Consider the following 16,755-nt stretch of genomic DNA (forward strand, 5'->3'; position numbering starts at 1 on the left):
AGTAGTTCTCCGCAAAAATGGGCCACGGTAGGTCTATCTAATGAGAATATTGCCCAATTTAGATCAATATAATTAAAAAGCGAGCGGGCGTACATAAATAAAATTGAGCACTCAAACGGAAAATGCCATCCTCTATATACACCCGGAAAATGAATTTTCTCTAGCGAATAGGTGCCGGATAGTCCGCATCGACATTTACTAAATTTGGCTCTTTTCAAAAGCTAATCAGCAATACAGTAAAGGCGCTAGAATAATTTGCTACGTTGAGGAAATAGATAAATATGTTTTAAATGTTCTGCGCAAAGAACAGTGCTGTAACTGCAGCAGATTTTTCAGAAAATGGTCACTGCTGACACACAGTCAGACCAAACCATGTAACCAGCGCTTATTCTTGGCTCTCCCTACCCAAATGCTAAAAGCTTACTTATTTTTAATAGATATGCTTAAAATGTACAAAAATTAAGCTTTTCAGTGACACATAAACCAACTATATAAGACAAGAAGAACAGCCGCCACGTCAGTTGGAAAAGTGACAAAAACGATGTGTTCGTGCCGCCGGAGTGAGACCGCCGCCTTAAGTAATCGGCTGCTGACCTGCAGGTCACGGGATCGAATCCCGGCTGCATTTCCGATGGAGGTGGAAATGTAGGCTCGTGTGCTCAGATTTGGGTGCACGTTAAAGAACCCCATGTGGTCGGAATTTCCGGAGCCTTCCACTACGGCGTCTCTTATAATCATATGGTGGTTTTGGGACGTTAAACCCCACATATCTACCTATCTGGCGTTCCAAACGAAGGCATTAGTACTTCGCGCACAGCTTCCAATAACCGTACACACACCACTCCTATTACATATGATATATAGATAAGCCGAACAGCAATAAGGTACGCCAGCAAGGTATGCTTCAAGGATCAGTCAAAGGACGCCATTGAGAGCTCTGAAGGGAACCTGAACACCAATTTCATCTTCAGTAGAATGCAAAAGTTAAGCGAGAACACGCAAGGTGCAGTAGTGATGAAGTGAATGACGTCCTGCGTGAAGCAACTAAAACACATTCAAAGCCGTACCTAGCGAACACAACTGTGACACTAAACGAGACTGATGAAGCCACGAAGAGAGTTTGCGGGGACAAGACGCGACACTTGCCGCCGACCATTACACAGGAAAACACGTCGTTTTCTGTGCCATCATTCAAAAACATCGATAACAGAAAATCACTTCTATTACCCTTTTGAAGAAACACCCACACATATCATAGTTCCACCGAGAACGACTTGGCGTCACGCTTTGAAGTGAACCTGCACAGCGACTGCACATTCGCGAACTTCAGTGTTAGCCTAAAACCGCAATCTTCATGCATCGTAGAAGTAAATGTCGTCTTGCTTGAAGTCACTGAGCACATACGCCCACGTGTGTAGAGAACATGCCCTGACACGAAATAAGACTAACGAGCCACACGTAGGGTTCGCGAGCACATGTCGACATCCGGCGCACATTACACTCATGGTCACACCGCATTCCGAGCTGTTCATTCGTATGCACTTTGACGGTGGCCGAAAGCGGCGCCCCCACGGGTTTGACGCGAGTAGGTTGCTGCTCCGGGACGTCCGAGCACGCTAGTGTCTCGCTTTAATCCCCCTACCCCTTCCCCCTTTATGCCGGATCGTCAATAAAGTTGTTTCACTTCACTCACGGCTTCAAATGACTTCAAACATTCTCTTGGAGAAACAGAGCGCGACACGTTATCGAGGTGGAAAGATCACTCCTTTTTTTTACTGATGTTAACCACCATCCGAGCGGCCTGGAAAGGAAATGGACGCCGCCACCCGAATCCCCGTCTCTCCGTCTGCTGCGCTCCCGCTGTATGTAAGCTCGTGCGAGCGAACACGACATATTTGGTAAAACGAGTGGACTTGTTGGAGCTCCAGCCGCACAGTTGTTTATCGGCAAACTCAATTACCGAAATAACCCTTCTATACACTACGGTCATTCACGCTATGAGCCTGGCGAAAAGAACAACAAACATGTAATATTCACCACTTCGATGAAGCCGATGCCGGTGTCCCATCAACCGCCAGTCACTACTGCGACTTCGGTAGCCTAGCCGGTAGAACTCCGAGGAAGTGTCGTGCGTGGAGAATCCCTGATGTACAAGTATTCACGTCGTTCAGCAAACAGGAGTGGTGGTGGTAGTGGTTACAATGAAGAGGAAAAAGGCACCTAATTTCTGTCTGCCTTCAGGCGACACGGCGCAGTGCCTTATAGGGGTGGGGGGAAGGAGGGATAAAAAGAATAGAAGGAAAGTAGAAGCAGAAGAAGACAGCCAACGAGAGGAAAAAGAAGGAGATAGGAAAGTGGGGATCCGGTCGAAGCAGTCCAAGGGCGGGGTGCCACAATGCGAGAGCTACACGGCATCAGGAGACCGCGGAGGGCGAACCAGTCGGCGGGAGCTACGCTGAAGTCGGAGATCGCGAGGGCACAACCGTCCAGCTTGAAATCCTGCGAGCGAATCCCAGCAAACAGGAGTCCATCCTCTTCGGAAAGCGGGATCAAAGTACAATGCTGGGTTTGACCCTTTCCATCTATCCACGTGGTGCCCGGAATTCCACCAATCCTGCAGCACTGGAGGTTCACAATGAAGAACTCACCTGGTCCTCAGAAGTGACTGTCCAGTTGATGATGTGGTTGACAATTAAAATGACCTCCCCCTCCTCTTTTTTTTTTTTTGAGAATTGGGTGCTGGTTGAGTCCACTTTGTCGCACCTGTAGAGGATGTGAGGCGATGATGGTGAGAGGATCTGCATGGCGTACGGGAGGCGACACCGCAGGTGCACGGGGCACTATTGTTTCTCCTTACATTCCGGAGTGTTCTCAATGAGGGGAGGGGGGGGGGATAGGTTAGAGACGGTGACAGTCCCGAGTAGTGGTAAGGGGGCAAGGGCCAGCAAGAATGTGTCACCTGCAGATAGAGAGCGGTGGTGGTTGTGGTTAGAAGAGGAAGTAGGAACCTATTTCCTGTAGCCCGAAGTGTGGCATCTTGGGCTAGTTCGTATGGCATGACGAAAGTTATAGCGCGAGAACAAAGTGACGACACAGAGACAAGAAGGAGCACATCCCAGTGCTGGTATGTGCCTGGCGAGTTAACGAGGGCCATGAAGGAAGAAAAACCTCAGTTCAGGAATGTGCCACGGGAATACAAAGGCAGACCTCACAGCTGGCTCTCTTTTTTTCTTTTTTTTTCTTTTTTTTCTTTTTTTTGGGGGGGGGGGGAGAGGGGAGGTGAAGCAGGAGTTTACAGCGCCAAAACATAAGCAAAAAAGGACAGAGTAGACAGTGCTATCCCTGTCAATTTTTTTTTTTTTTCAGGTTCGCGCGCTGAAGGAATTTGCCAGTATGTATGTCTAGGCACGAACTAGTCCAAGCGTCAAAAAGAAGAAGAAGGTGTTTAATGAGAAGAAGAAGGAGAGGTCGGACTTGAAAGCTGGTTTCCGGCCTGCTACTCTGCACGGGGTAAGCGGAAAAGAGAAAGAGAGTGGAGGGTATGGTGAGGGGTGATTGTGGTAAAGCACAATGAGTCACTGCACACAGTGTCTCGTTCGGTGCAGTACACGCACAAAAGTATCTACATTATCAGATTCTCGAAAGACGGGAATCTAAACCTGTCTTGCTTAGAAATGCAAGCAGGCCCTTTAAACTGCGTTGAGCGTGATCCACACGTTCCCAAGCACGCAGAAGTTTCTTTTCCGAAAATGGTCGGCAGTCTAGGTCATCTGTGACACACCTACGAGATTGTCTTTCAACTGCGTATAAAGGGCACACACGCACAGCGTCAACTCTCCTTAATTACTAATAAGGCGAGAATGGTGGCGCCGAGGGATGCCTCTTGCTAAACCGATACGCTGCACCGGCGGTGCATCAGCTTCTTCGAAGTGCAAGGGGTGCCTTTCCTCTTCATTGGGAGGGTGCGGTGTCAAAAAGCCATGCTTCGCTACGGGTGCTTTCGTGAAGCCTTCAGAGAATATTTTGGCGTGTTATGCATGTCACTTACCAAAGTTCAGAGGAGGATTCGCGACTGCAGAAAATCAGGGTCATGACGTTGTTCCCCGTGGAGTGCGAGTTCTGGTTCATTTGTTTCGAGACAGAGCGGCTCATTTATCTAGGCAGGGGAATAATAAAACAACGCCAAAGACGGAATGCGAAGAGGAAATATAGATAGCTCTATCTTCAGCGATGTTGTCTACTTCGCCTACTGTGCAGCACCCACCAGACCTGTCAACCACACTGTTACCATTCAGCTCGGCATCTGGCGACAAAAAGGGGGAAATGGGTGGTGAGGATTACAAAGACGCATATCTGCTACCCATTTAGGGCAATTACTAATCGTTATCGGGAGTAGGGGAGGAGTGAACGAAGATAATGAAAACGAGAACCAACTTGCTCGCACTAATGTGTACCGAATCTTAAATACAGATATCACTTAAATCAAAGTACTGCGCAGTTGTAACGCGTCGCAGATAAACGGCACTGATACACGAGACAAGCTCCAATCAGCTGGTGTTCTCTATCTGCCTTGTGATGAAACCGTGCTAAGAAAAATTTTAAGATTTTGATTCAAGTGTGCACTCACGAAATCAAGCGGAAAAAAATGCCTAGCCACCTCCTTTCTTCATGAGTAAAAAAAAAGGAGAAACAGTGGATGCCCGACCTTCACATACGGGCAACAGTGAATTACTTTGCAGTAAAACGCTTTTGTTGCGCTAAAGGGCACTTTTAAGAAAAAGAAAACACGTTTACCAGCAGGTGGCTTTTTCGCGCCACATTTGCTACTTTTGGACCCCGTTTGGGAAGAGTTTTCAGGTTGGTGCCATGGCTACGTTGACGCATTGACTGGCTGTTTCTCCGTATTCTGTGAAGATCAGACAGCAAGCAAGTCTAAAGAATAAGAATTATTTGCGAGCTTCTCTGTTGTGCCAGTTTTTTTTTTTTTGCACATGTTCTGACACCACTAGTGGAGCAATCTGTACCCAGGCACGCAAAGGAACGAGCGTCCCTCAGGCTGAGGAAACGGGGCGACGGTCGCATGTAAGAAAACGCGAAGCTATACATGCAGCATAGTGCTAACGGCAGATTCTAAGATTGAAACACAGCGTGTCGATATGATATCCACAACAAGCTGAACCTGGCCAGTTTTTTCTTCGGAGCTTGTTTGGGGGCTAGTTGAAACATACTCTAGGTAAAGGCAGCGCTGCAATGTTAAGAATAATATATATATATATTCAGGGAACTACTGCCATCTTTCATACAGATAAGAAGCAGAGTAAGTTTAATGATTGAACTTCACAAATGAACGTGTTTTACTGCATGGTTAGGGCCCCCAAGGATCATGTGTGGTATGCCTACACCACCCTCCCCTTTGTGTGTCGCCTCTTACGCCCTCCCATGCTTTTTTTATCTTTTCGTTTCATTAAACGGAGTTGTTAGATACGATTCGCCTGTTTAGTGCCTTTACCTCGAGTATGTTTCAACTAGCCCCCAAACAAGCTCCAAAGAAAAAACTGGCCAGGTTCAGTTTGTTGTGGATATCATATCGACACGCTGTGTTTCAATCTTAGAATCTGCCGTTAGCACTATGCTGCATGTATAGCTTCGCGTTTTCTTACATGCGACCGTCGCCCCGTTTCCTCAGCCTGAGGGACGCTCGTTCCTTTGCGTGCCTGGGTACAGATTGCCCCACTAGTGGTGTCAGAACATGTGCAAAAAAAAAAAAAAAAAAAAACTGGCACAACAGAGAAGCTCGCAAATAGTTCTTATTCTTTAGACTTGCTTGCTGTCTGATCTTCACAGAATACGGAGACACAGCTAGTCAATGCGTCAACGTAGCCATGGCACCAACCTGAAAACTCTTCCCAAACGGGGTCCAAAAGTAGCCAATGTGTCACGAAAAAGCCACCTGCTGGTAAACGTGTTTTTTTTTTCTTAAAAGTGCCCTTCAGCGCAACAAAAGCGTTTTACTGCAAAGTAATTTCCTGTTGCCCGTATGTGAAAGTCGGGCATCCACTGTTTCTCCTTTTTTTTTTTTTTTTTTTACTCATGAAGACAGGAGGTGGCTAGGCATTTTTTTTCCGCTTGATTTCGTGAGTGCACACTTGAATCAAAATCTTAAAATTTTTCTTAGCATGGTTTCATCATTAGGCAGATAGAGAACCCCAGCTGATTAGAGCTTATCTCGTATCAGTGCCATTTATCTTCTACGTGTTAAAACTGCGCAGTACTTTTATTTGGGCGATATCTGTATTTAACAATCAGCACTCATTTGTTCGAGCAGGTTGGCTCACCTTTCCATTATCTTCGTTCACTCCTCCCCTACTACCAATAACGATTAGTCATCTCCCCCCCCCCATCCACCCCTTCCCTCTTTGTCACCCGATGACGAGCTAAATGGTAACAGTGTACTTGAGATGTCTGGTTGGTACTGCACAGAAGACCAAGGCTACATCACACACACACACATATATATATATATATATATATATATATATATATATATATATATATATATATATATATATATATATATATATATATATATATATATATATATATATATATATTTCATCTCTTGGCATGCCACTTTTCTACGCGTGCGCATTCGTTGGCTCTCCCTCTGTAGCACTTGTTTGATCAGATAAGAATCCTATCTCTCCAGCACCCACTTATTCAACAATGCCTTGTACAAGCAGACTACTGGGACTGCCATGGCGGCCGCAGTATTGGCCACACTGGCAGCCCTCGTGATGGAGGAGGACATTCAAAGGTGGGTGCTGTCTGTGTTTCGACCCCAAGGCCGAGATATTTGTTCGCTATGTGGACGACTGCTTCTGTGTTGCTAGAATGTGGCGAGGTCGACAAGCTGCTCGCCCACCTGAACTTTGTGAATGAATGCGTGGTTGATTGGGAAAAGAAGAAGGCACTATTTTCTGCAGCCCTTGCGGGAGCACGGCTCAGCGTCTTGTGGGGAATGGGAGGAGGGGGGATATAAAAGAACATAGGAAGGATATAAATAGATGAAGAAATAGGGCAGGCAAGCGACAGAAGAAGAAGGAGGTAGGAAAGTCGAGAGCCGGCCGAAGAAGTCCGAGGATGGGACACCACACGGCGAGAGCTTCACGGCGTCAGGAGGTCGCGGAGGGCGAACCAGTCGGTGAGAACTACGCTGGCGTCGGAAATCGCGGGCAGCACTACCGGGCTGCTCGAATTCCTCCGAGCAACTCTGAACTCTGTGGAGAGCCTGACAAACAGTTCACGGCAGAAAGCAAGAACTATTCGGCAGTCCCGTTTCTGGATGTATACTGTTGCGAAGGCAACGAATGAGCCTTTCCTTCTCGTTTTTGTGTTTTTTGTTTTGTTTTGGAAACCTACTCACAAAGGACACAAATTCCACTTCAGCTCAAACCACCCCACCCGCAAAAAGCTGTTGCGAACTTTTGTTAAGAGGGTGGGCAGAATTTCATACGTCGCCACAGCGGCGCTATAGGAGGAAATGGGCTAAAGTTCTGGTTGGAGTGTTCTTATTTCTGTCAAATGTGCAGATTTAAATTATTGCACAAGGAGAGGCGGGGGGGGGGGGGGGGGAGGACGCTCTTTTAGCCAAAGACAGGAGTTGCAAAGCCACTGTGCATATATATGAGTTTGCATATAGCTACACACAAGTTGGACCGGGTTGACTGGCGGAACATGGGAGAGGCCTTTGTCCCGCAGTGGGCGTAGTCAGGCTCATGATGATGATGATGTTAATGATGATGACACACGAGCTACATACAAACATAGAGCAAAACGCGAGCGCTTATCTAGTTGACTATCCACTAATACCTAATTTTATGAAAAAAAATCACCTTTTGCTGATGATACTTTTCGCGTCTCAGTTCAAGTAACCTTTGTTTTGGAGGATGTGACCAGTCCAGAATCGCTAGTACTTTGATTATACTTTTTTTCTGCTCACTTGCGTACTTTACGCTTTCCAAAGTAAAGCAACCAATATTCTTATCTTGGGGATAGTGGGTGCATTCAGGTGAGGTGCGTAGACAGGCGTTTGGTGAATGACGTCACCACGGACCGGAGCCAATGGGTGGAGAGGGGGTCGACCTCCTCCTACGCGTCACCGTGCTTGGTAAGCACCAAAACTATTATCGTGTGGCCATTAAAAGAAATACGGGCAGCTTGGAGGACATACGAAAAGCTGTCCGAGTGGCATATTTTCACGTGGCATTAAATTATACCTATTCCTCCCTCGGCATTTGTCCAAAGGACGCCGAAACTTGGTGAGTTCGGTCAAGGAGGTTTAAAAAAAAAGCCTCCTCGAGTTCAGTAAAGCCCAGTTGAATGATAAGCCATCCATATATGTAGGCATTGGATCGCGCGTTTCGATTTCAGTCACGAGCGTCTTTAATTGGCTTTCGATTGACGCTTCACCTGACTCGAGTATAGATGCGATGAAAGCAAGTTAACTTAAAACAGTAGTAGGGCACAACCCAACATCAGCGTCCCACCACTAGTTGAAGACAGCACTTTTCCTTCATTCAATCAACAAGAGTAATAAAGAAGAAATAACAATTAGGCTTCATTCAATTAATAAGAGTAACAAAGACGAAATAACAATTAGGCATTCCCAAACTATACCCAATTACGCAACATTCATGCAATGCGCCCCCACCACACACACACACACACTCTGGGACGCATTTGCTCGAGTTCTCCCCGCTAGAAAACGCGGGCGGCTGAGTTCTTTTCTTTCTTTTTTTCACTCGCGCGCCTTGCGATCGCTTCGATACCAATATAAAGCTTGTGTTTCGCTACCAGTCATCATGAAATTGACCATACGTAGTTATCGCTTGGCTGCTGAGGTTTGGTGGTGAAGTATTCGGGGCTATATATGCCTACAGGTGTATGTCTACTTGGGACGGGTAGTACCCGCAGAGCCAAACCATGAGAGTGAAATGACCAACAAAAATAAGGATGGGGTGGATCACATTAGGCAAGCATATTCATATCATAAATGGTAATCTATACCACTAACCCTCAAGAAGAAGGTATATAACAGCTGCATCTTGCCAGTATTTACGTTTATGGAGGAAGAACCTGGAGACTTGCAAAGAGGATCCCGCTTAACTTTGAGGACGACGCAGTGAGCAATGGAAGGGAAAATTATAGGTGTAACCATAAGAGACAAGAAGAAAACAGAGTGGGTCAGGGAAGAAGCCGGGTTTAAGGATATCATAGTTGAAATCAAGGAGAATAAATGGACATAGGCCAGGCACGTTGCACGTAGGCGGGATAACTGCTGGTCATGAAGGGTAACTGACTGGATTCCCAGAGAAGGCAAACGAACGAAGGGGAGACAGAAAGTTAGGTGAGCCAATGCAATTTTTTTTTTCTTTCAATTTCGCACGGAAAGCACAAGACCGGGTTGATTGGCGAATCACGGGAGAGGCCTTTGCCCCGCAGTGGGCGTAGTTAGGCTGATTATAATGATGGTATTATGCGGGTCTAAAGAGAGCTATCATCGTCATGAACAGCCTCCAACGGCGTACCCACAGCTACGACTTGCCTTTCACTGTTTACAAACACAGGACCTTAATGACATCAGGCAAGAAGAGCTGTAAAAAATGGCCCGCTCATTTTCTACAGTTTTCTTCTCTTGTTTGGCAAAATATATTCAAATAAAAATTGTTTGAGCTACACAGAAATTGTAAGAGATTCCCTTGTACTTTACGCACGTTTCTTTTGTCTGAAAAAAAAAACTAGGGGGAGTTTTTCCATACTCTAGAAATAAACTTGAGAACGTGCTTTTAGTTTCGACGTTAGGAGCTGGTAAATAAGAAGACTACAACACACACTTTTCTAGTCGCTTGTTCATCGTCGCCTTCGCCCCTCGTGCACGTGCGCCCAGCGCACGCTGTGCACGGCACCGATTAGTCCAGCGTGGAATGCAGTAACTACGGATTTGCAAATCAACACGCGTAGAGTGAGAGAGATAGAAAATAAATAAAAAAAGGAAGAGAGAAAGGGTGGAAGTAGAGATAAACATGGGGAGACGCAGAAATAAACAGCCAGAGAGAGAAAGATATTCGAAACAGGGGCGAAAATGCCTAGAAACAACAACTAAAAACTGAAAGAGAAAAAAAGATAAAGAAAAAAGGAAAGAGAGAAAACGTAGAGAGATAGATGTGGGAGATGAAAATCTGAAGCTAAAAAGAGTGAGAGAGAGCGAAAGAAAAGCAAGAAAGGGATACGGATGGAGATAAAAATAAAGCATTGAGTAATGCAAGACACATAAGACAACAATATAATAATAGCTGCAGTTTAACGTTCCTGAACAACGATAGGGACGCCGCAATGTAAGGCTCCGGAAATTTCAACGTTCTGGTGCAGAGCGCGTGCGCCTCAATTATTTCGTCTCCATCGATAAGCGGCCAGCAAGGTCGGGATCAATTCCCCGACATTTGATCGAGCGCCAGACGGTCCCCTATAGTTGATTTTAGGAAACTCGGTACTGGAGGCCTCAGCGGCCATACCGAACACCTTTTTTTCCCTAAGGGGGAAACATTTTACAGGAGAGAATGGTACCCAGCCTGAGATTGGTGTCTTCACAAGTGAACCTTTTCCATGCCTCCTTATCACTCAGAAAAAAAAAGAATGACTCAGAGCTCAGTAGGTGTTGAAACGGCGTGACTCATTCGTGACGTCAGTCGCTGTTAGCCGTTGCCTATTGGTTGTATAGTCACAGGACAGCTCGTTTCCTAGCACGTCACTCATTTAGCCTATAGCGGTATAGGACAGTCTAAACAGAGGTGACAGCCACAGCCAGCGGAAGATAGTCGACCGCAGTCCAGAAGTGCAACAGAGAGGTCTTGCTCAACGACGCCCCACATATACTTCGTGAGTATACAAACGTTTCGATCGATTTCGATTTGCAACAAACTGTGCAAGAACGGAGAACCGATAGAGACAAGCGCTGTTCCTCTCTTCGTCGGTTGTTCGCTCGTGCGCTGTTGAGCATCGTTTACCAACTAGTCCAGTCTAATGGCATCTTTGGAAAAGCGCACCGGTGCACATCAACCATCTTCGGTAACCAGGACGCACCCTGTTGGGGCACTTTGTTGTTGTTGTTGTTGTTGTTGTTGTTGTTGTTGTTGTTGTTGTTGTTGTTGTTGTTGTTGTTGTTGTTGTTGCTGCTGCTGCTGCTGCTCCGAGGTGCTCCGAAAAAATCGACGGAGCGACGCCGTGCAATCCCAGCATTCGTTGCGTGCCGCGCGCGTAGCAGACGACGCGCAACGGCTGGATTTCCATTTGCCCCTCCACAGAACCGGGGCGTTCTGCCCCTTCTTGGTTTTGGGGAAATTCTAAACTGCCCCGCAACTGCTCAGGGGCACACTTCCCGAAGATGCTATAAAACATTGCTTCGATTTAGAATACGTAGGTCTGCAGTCCCCAGATTTCAGAGAAAATATAGGGACTTTACGTAGGTTGTTTAACATCTCCTTTACCAGTAACCCACGACGTTCGTCTAGCGGTTGTGCAGCTCTCGACGGCTGACTCACAAGTCGCGAGATTGAATCCCGGCGATGTGTTTTCGAAGGGAGGCGAAAATACTTTTATTTACCGTATATACATTTCGGTGCTCTTCATACAAGTCCAGGAGGTGAAAATTTCCGGCGGCCAGCACTGTTAATATGCCGTGGTTTTTCGTACGTCTCTGACCGTCGTTATCCTTAATCGGTACTTTTTTTTAGATGCGGAGCATCTAATACTCGAGGCTTGTAGTGCGGCACCGTCCGCAAGCTTCCTCCTCCTTCTTCCACCATCTGTGCATCCCTTCCTCCTCTACACACCGCGCGCGCTTCACTCCTCCATCATCTGTGCACCCTTCCTCCTCTACACACCGCGTGCGCTTCTCCTCTTCACGAACATTCGCTAGCTGTATAATGTAGCGCGCATGCGCCGTCACGCTTCGAGAACATCGGCAGCTGACGCGCGCGCATGCGCCGTCGCGCTTCGAGAACATCGGCAGCTGACGCGCGCGCATGCGCCGTTGCGCTTCTCCCCCTTCTCGAACATTCGACAGCTGACAGTGCATGCGCCATCGCGCTGTATATATACTCAAGGTCGGTGCTCGCTCGCTCAGTTGCCGCTCGTCGGTTGGTTTGTACGGCGCGTCGACGTCCGAGGTCGCAATGATCGACGTCCCTTCGACCAGCGCCGGCCAAAGTGTTGGCGGAACCGCAACCAAGTCGTCGTCCGAAGACAAGGCAGCGCGGAGAAGAGCTCGCGACGCCGAACGTAAACGTCGGCGTCGAGCGGAAGATGCTCAACTTAGAGAGCGTGAAGCCGCTGAGAGACGTCAGCGTCGAGCAGCAGCACCGGATTCGGCCGCTTTGAAACGTAAGCGTCGACAAGAGGACCCGGACTTTCGAAAACGGGAAGCCGAGTGCAAGCGTCGGCGACGAGAGGCCGATCCCGATGCTGCCCGCGAGCGCAAGCGCGCCGAGGTAGCGGCGTGGCGCGCCAAGCAGTATGCCACGCCCAACGCTCGCTTCAAGCGCGACTTCCTCGACCGAAGCTTCGGCCACACCTGCAAGGTGTGTGATCGTCTTTGGTTCGATAACAACTTAACTCGGATCGGCAACATTCAGAACAACTCCAAAGCGTTGTCGGTTCTTTGCGATACGTTTGGAAAGGGCACCGACTATGCCGACTACGTCGTGTGTGCTACGTGCAAGCAGTCGTTGATTGCCGGTCGAGTTCCCTCGGCTAGCGTGAGTTACGCTCCGCATCCTCCTCAGTGTTCCCCCGAGGGAAGCTGCGGGCAATTTTTTTTTCATTCTTATGTTGTCATACGCTTGACGCACTAGCGGCGTCCGCCGCCATATCTGTGGTCCATGGTGGCGCAGGTGATCTTTGGTGTGGTGCTTTATCGACTCTGTCGTAGGTTGTGCGCGGTACAGTGTGCACGACGCTGCATTGTGTACTGATAGAATGTGGGATAGAATGTGATAGAATGTGGTAGATAGGGTTGCCACCTGTCTAGTTTTAGACCGCCTAGGCCGGTTTTTTAGGCAGTGGGCTGGTTGCCGGTCCGTATCCTCCGCCATGACCGGTTTTTTCCTTATTTTTTCAGAGCAGCAAATACGGGTATTTATATGCCAGCGATTAGACTGGTAGGTCAGCTCAGTTGGCCGTATTTGTTTTTACATCAGGCTTATTTGGCTCAAGGAAAGTAGTGTTACATTAAATGACACTGCGTACGATCAACATGACATGGCGTCTCTTGTTTATCTCCTAGTAGTTTATCTCCTGTTTATCTCCGATCATTTATCTCCTGGTAGTTAATTTTCACTCCCCCCACTCCTTGTCGAAGGGCTGGATATTTGTGTGTGTGTTTGTTCGAGAAAAGGTGGCAATCCTACGTGGAGGCCACCAAGAATATTTTTTGGTGTTATTTCTTTATATTATTTATTCTTATTATTTCAATGTATGCAATGTTCTACCGCAGTTGGCAGTTCCTTCTATTTTTTTCTCTAAATGACTGAATTTATATGTGCGTGATTATGTATTGATATTTTTGCGTGTAACTACATGCTCGCGTGCCTGTGTGCGTATATATTAAGGTACTTATGCGTATGCATGTTTTTGTTTTCTTCCAGTTTCTGCGTATGGGTCTTTTTTCTTTCGTTTTTTTAAAATCCTTCTTGCCTATGTCGCGGTCGTTGAAATACATATGACTGCCATTGTATACAGTTTGTATTGACGTCCCCACGGCCGCCATCTTAGGGCCCCGAGCTGGTTGGGATGCTGCGTGAGCTCAAACGGAGAAATCAGATTAGTGCCGGTTCCAATCACATTCTCTTGTGTTCTCTCTCGGCGTGGCTCACGAAAAGAAGAAAGCATAGAGAGTACAAAAGAACGCGAGGGCCACACTGCTCTGTGCCCTTCTCTGCAGTGGCGCTTTCTTATAAAATAAAAAGTCATGGTTTCCGCCATCTTAGAGCACCCTTTGTGAAAACCTGTATGTAACGTCACGTGAGAGCAGTATAAAAATATTTTTTGCGTGATTACTTATGTATGTATTTGCCCCGTTGCTGCTACCTTCACGGGAGTGGGAACTCCGTTCCAGTGTATTTTCGCATTTTTTCTCACCCCTCCATTATTATAATTTGTAGTGGTGGGAAAATTATTATTGTTATTATTATTATTATTATTATTATTATTATTATTATTATTATTATTATTATTATTATTATTATTATTATTATTAATTTTTCTACCGCTACAAAATATAATAATGGAGGCGACAGCAAAAATGCGACAATATACTTGAACGGTGTTACCACTCCCGTGAATATAGCAGTAACGGGGCAAACACATGCATACATACTGACACAAAGAATACTTCTATACAGTTTTAGGAGCGAAGCTTCTTATAGCGGCACCCGTTCATCCCCCGTAGTATGTAACAAGTATAACATTTTGTCCTCCAAGGTGGTGCCGGTGAGAGACTTTTTCTGTGCGTTGTTGAACAATAAAAATAGTGCTCAATGTACATGTTAATGGCTGCTAATGGAGAATGAGAGACAGGAGCATTCGGCTTTTAGTTTATTTATTTATTTATTTATTTATTTATTTGAATACTTTCCATGCCCGAAGGCTTTACAGAAAGGAGGGGGGGGGGGGGTTATACAACAAAAAGTAAGCGAAATGTTACAATTGCTGCAAAATGGAGAGTTTGAAGTTTGCAGGGTCGATGAGGGATGCAGTGGCAGCGAAAAGGCAGTTCCAGTCTTTGCTTGTTCTGGGAATGAAGGAATCACTGTAGTGGTTTGTTCGACAAAATGGCACACCTACTTCAAACCAATGTTCGAAACGAGGTGAAATGTAAGAGGGGGAAGAGAGAAGGCTCTCTTTTAAAGATGGATTGTAATGATAAATTTTATGAAAAAGAGAAAGGCGAGAGCATTTTCGACGGAACGATAAGTCGGTTAGATTCAGAGTTTTTTTCAGGGCTGTGACGCTGGCATGACGGGAATAATTGCACAAAATGAAACGGGCTGCACGGTTTTGAACGGCTTCTAGAGTGAGAGTTAGGGTTACTTGACCGGGATCCCAGATGGCGCATGCGTATTCCAGTTTAGAGCGTACTAACGTTTTGTAAAGGTTTAGTTTCACTGACGTGGGTACGGAAGAAAAGTTTCGTCGCAAATATCCGAGCATGCGGTTAGCATTATTAGTGACGTATTCGACGTGTTTCTGCCAGGATAGATTGTTAGTAATGTTGCGCCCAAGATATTTATACGAGTGCACTGATGATAAGGGAGCACCATTAAGAAAATACATGCAAGTGTTAGAAGCTGAAGTTTTTCGAGATACACGCATGCTTTTACATTTTGTTGAATTAAGTTTCATCCGCCAGTCACGACACCAAAGAGACACGTTATCTAGGTCATTCTGAAGTCTGATAGAATCAGTTGGGTTAGTGATTTTGGAATACAGCACACAAGCATCAGCAAATAATTTAATGGTTGAAAACTTAACACAGTTAGGAAGGTCGTTTATATAAATCAAAAATAATAATGGACCTAACAGAGAGCCCTGCGGCACCCCTGATGTTACGGCAGAGGTATCGGAAGAACAGTTGTTAGCAGTGACATATTGCGACCTGTTAGAGAGAAAGGACTTAATCCAGCTAAGCACATTAGGGTCAAGGTTCAATTGATTTATTTTAACGAGGAGAAGTTCATGAGAAACGGTATCTAACGCCTTATGAAAATCAAGGAAAATGCAATGAGTGTCGTAACCTTCGTCAGATGGCAAAGAGATCGTTAGTGAAAGATACTAGTTGGGTTTCGCATGAAAATGTCCTCCTGAAGCCGTGTTGGGAAGGATGAAAAAAGGAATTTGTTTCAAAGAAGTCCATTAAATTAGAGAAAATAATATGTTCGAGTAGCTTACACGAAATGCTTGTGAGAGATATTGGTCGATAGTTTTCTGGAAGATGCGGGTTACCCGACTTATAGACGGGAACCACCTTTCCGGAATTCCAATCAGCTGGTAGCGATGAACACTGTAATGACTGATGAAAAAGCTTTGCAAGGACAATGGATGAATACACTTTTGTTAATTTCAACATTTTAGAGCAAATTTCATCGGGGCCTGCAGAAGAAGACATTTTTAAACCCTGAATTAGCCTAGTTAAGCCCACCCAGTCAAGGAAAATAGGTTCCATGGGCGGAAAATCGGCATGGGGTACATGGGGATATAATGAAGGGGCTGTTGTTTGAAACACTGAAGAAAAAGCATTATTTAGAACCGTGCAGCATTGGTCAGGTGGTACAACCAGGTCAGAACATGTTAATTGAATATTAGATCGATATTCACCTCTCATTATGCTCCAAAATTTGCGGGGATTAGTCTAAAGAAGAGCAGGCAGTGTGGAACTAAAAAAAATGTTGTTTTTGCGTTGCTAACAGCGTCGTTATATTCCTTGTTTATGCTATAGTACTCAGACCAACGGCCGGGGAGGTTAGAAGGTTTAGCGCTTCGGAACACGCGCAGGCTGCGATCACCATTAGCAACCAGAGGCATGTACATCTATCTGACAAGAAAGGGTTGCTACGTTATACTCGCTGGGTGTAACCTCCTTAGCTTTGGAAAGGTTTAGCGAGCGTTGAGCCGCAGTGCCATGAATACAATGAACTTGTATAT

Source organism: Rhipicephalus microplus, chromosome 7, assembly GCF_043290135.1.
Source record: "Rhipicephalus microplus isolate Deutch F79 chromosome 7, USDA_Rmic, whole genome shotgun sequence".
Taxonomy (NCBI): domain Eukaryota; kingdom Metazoa; phylum Arthropoda; class Arachnida; order Ixodida; family Ixodidae; genus Rhipicephalus; species Rhipicephalus microplus.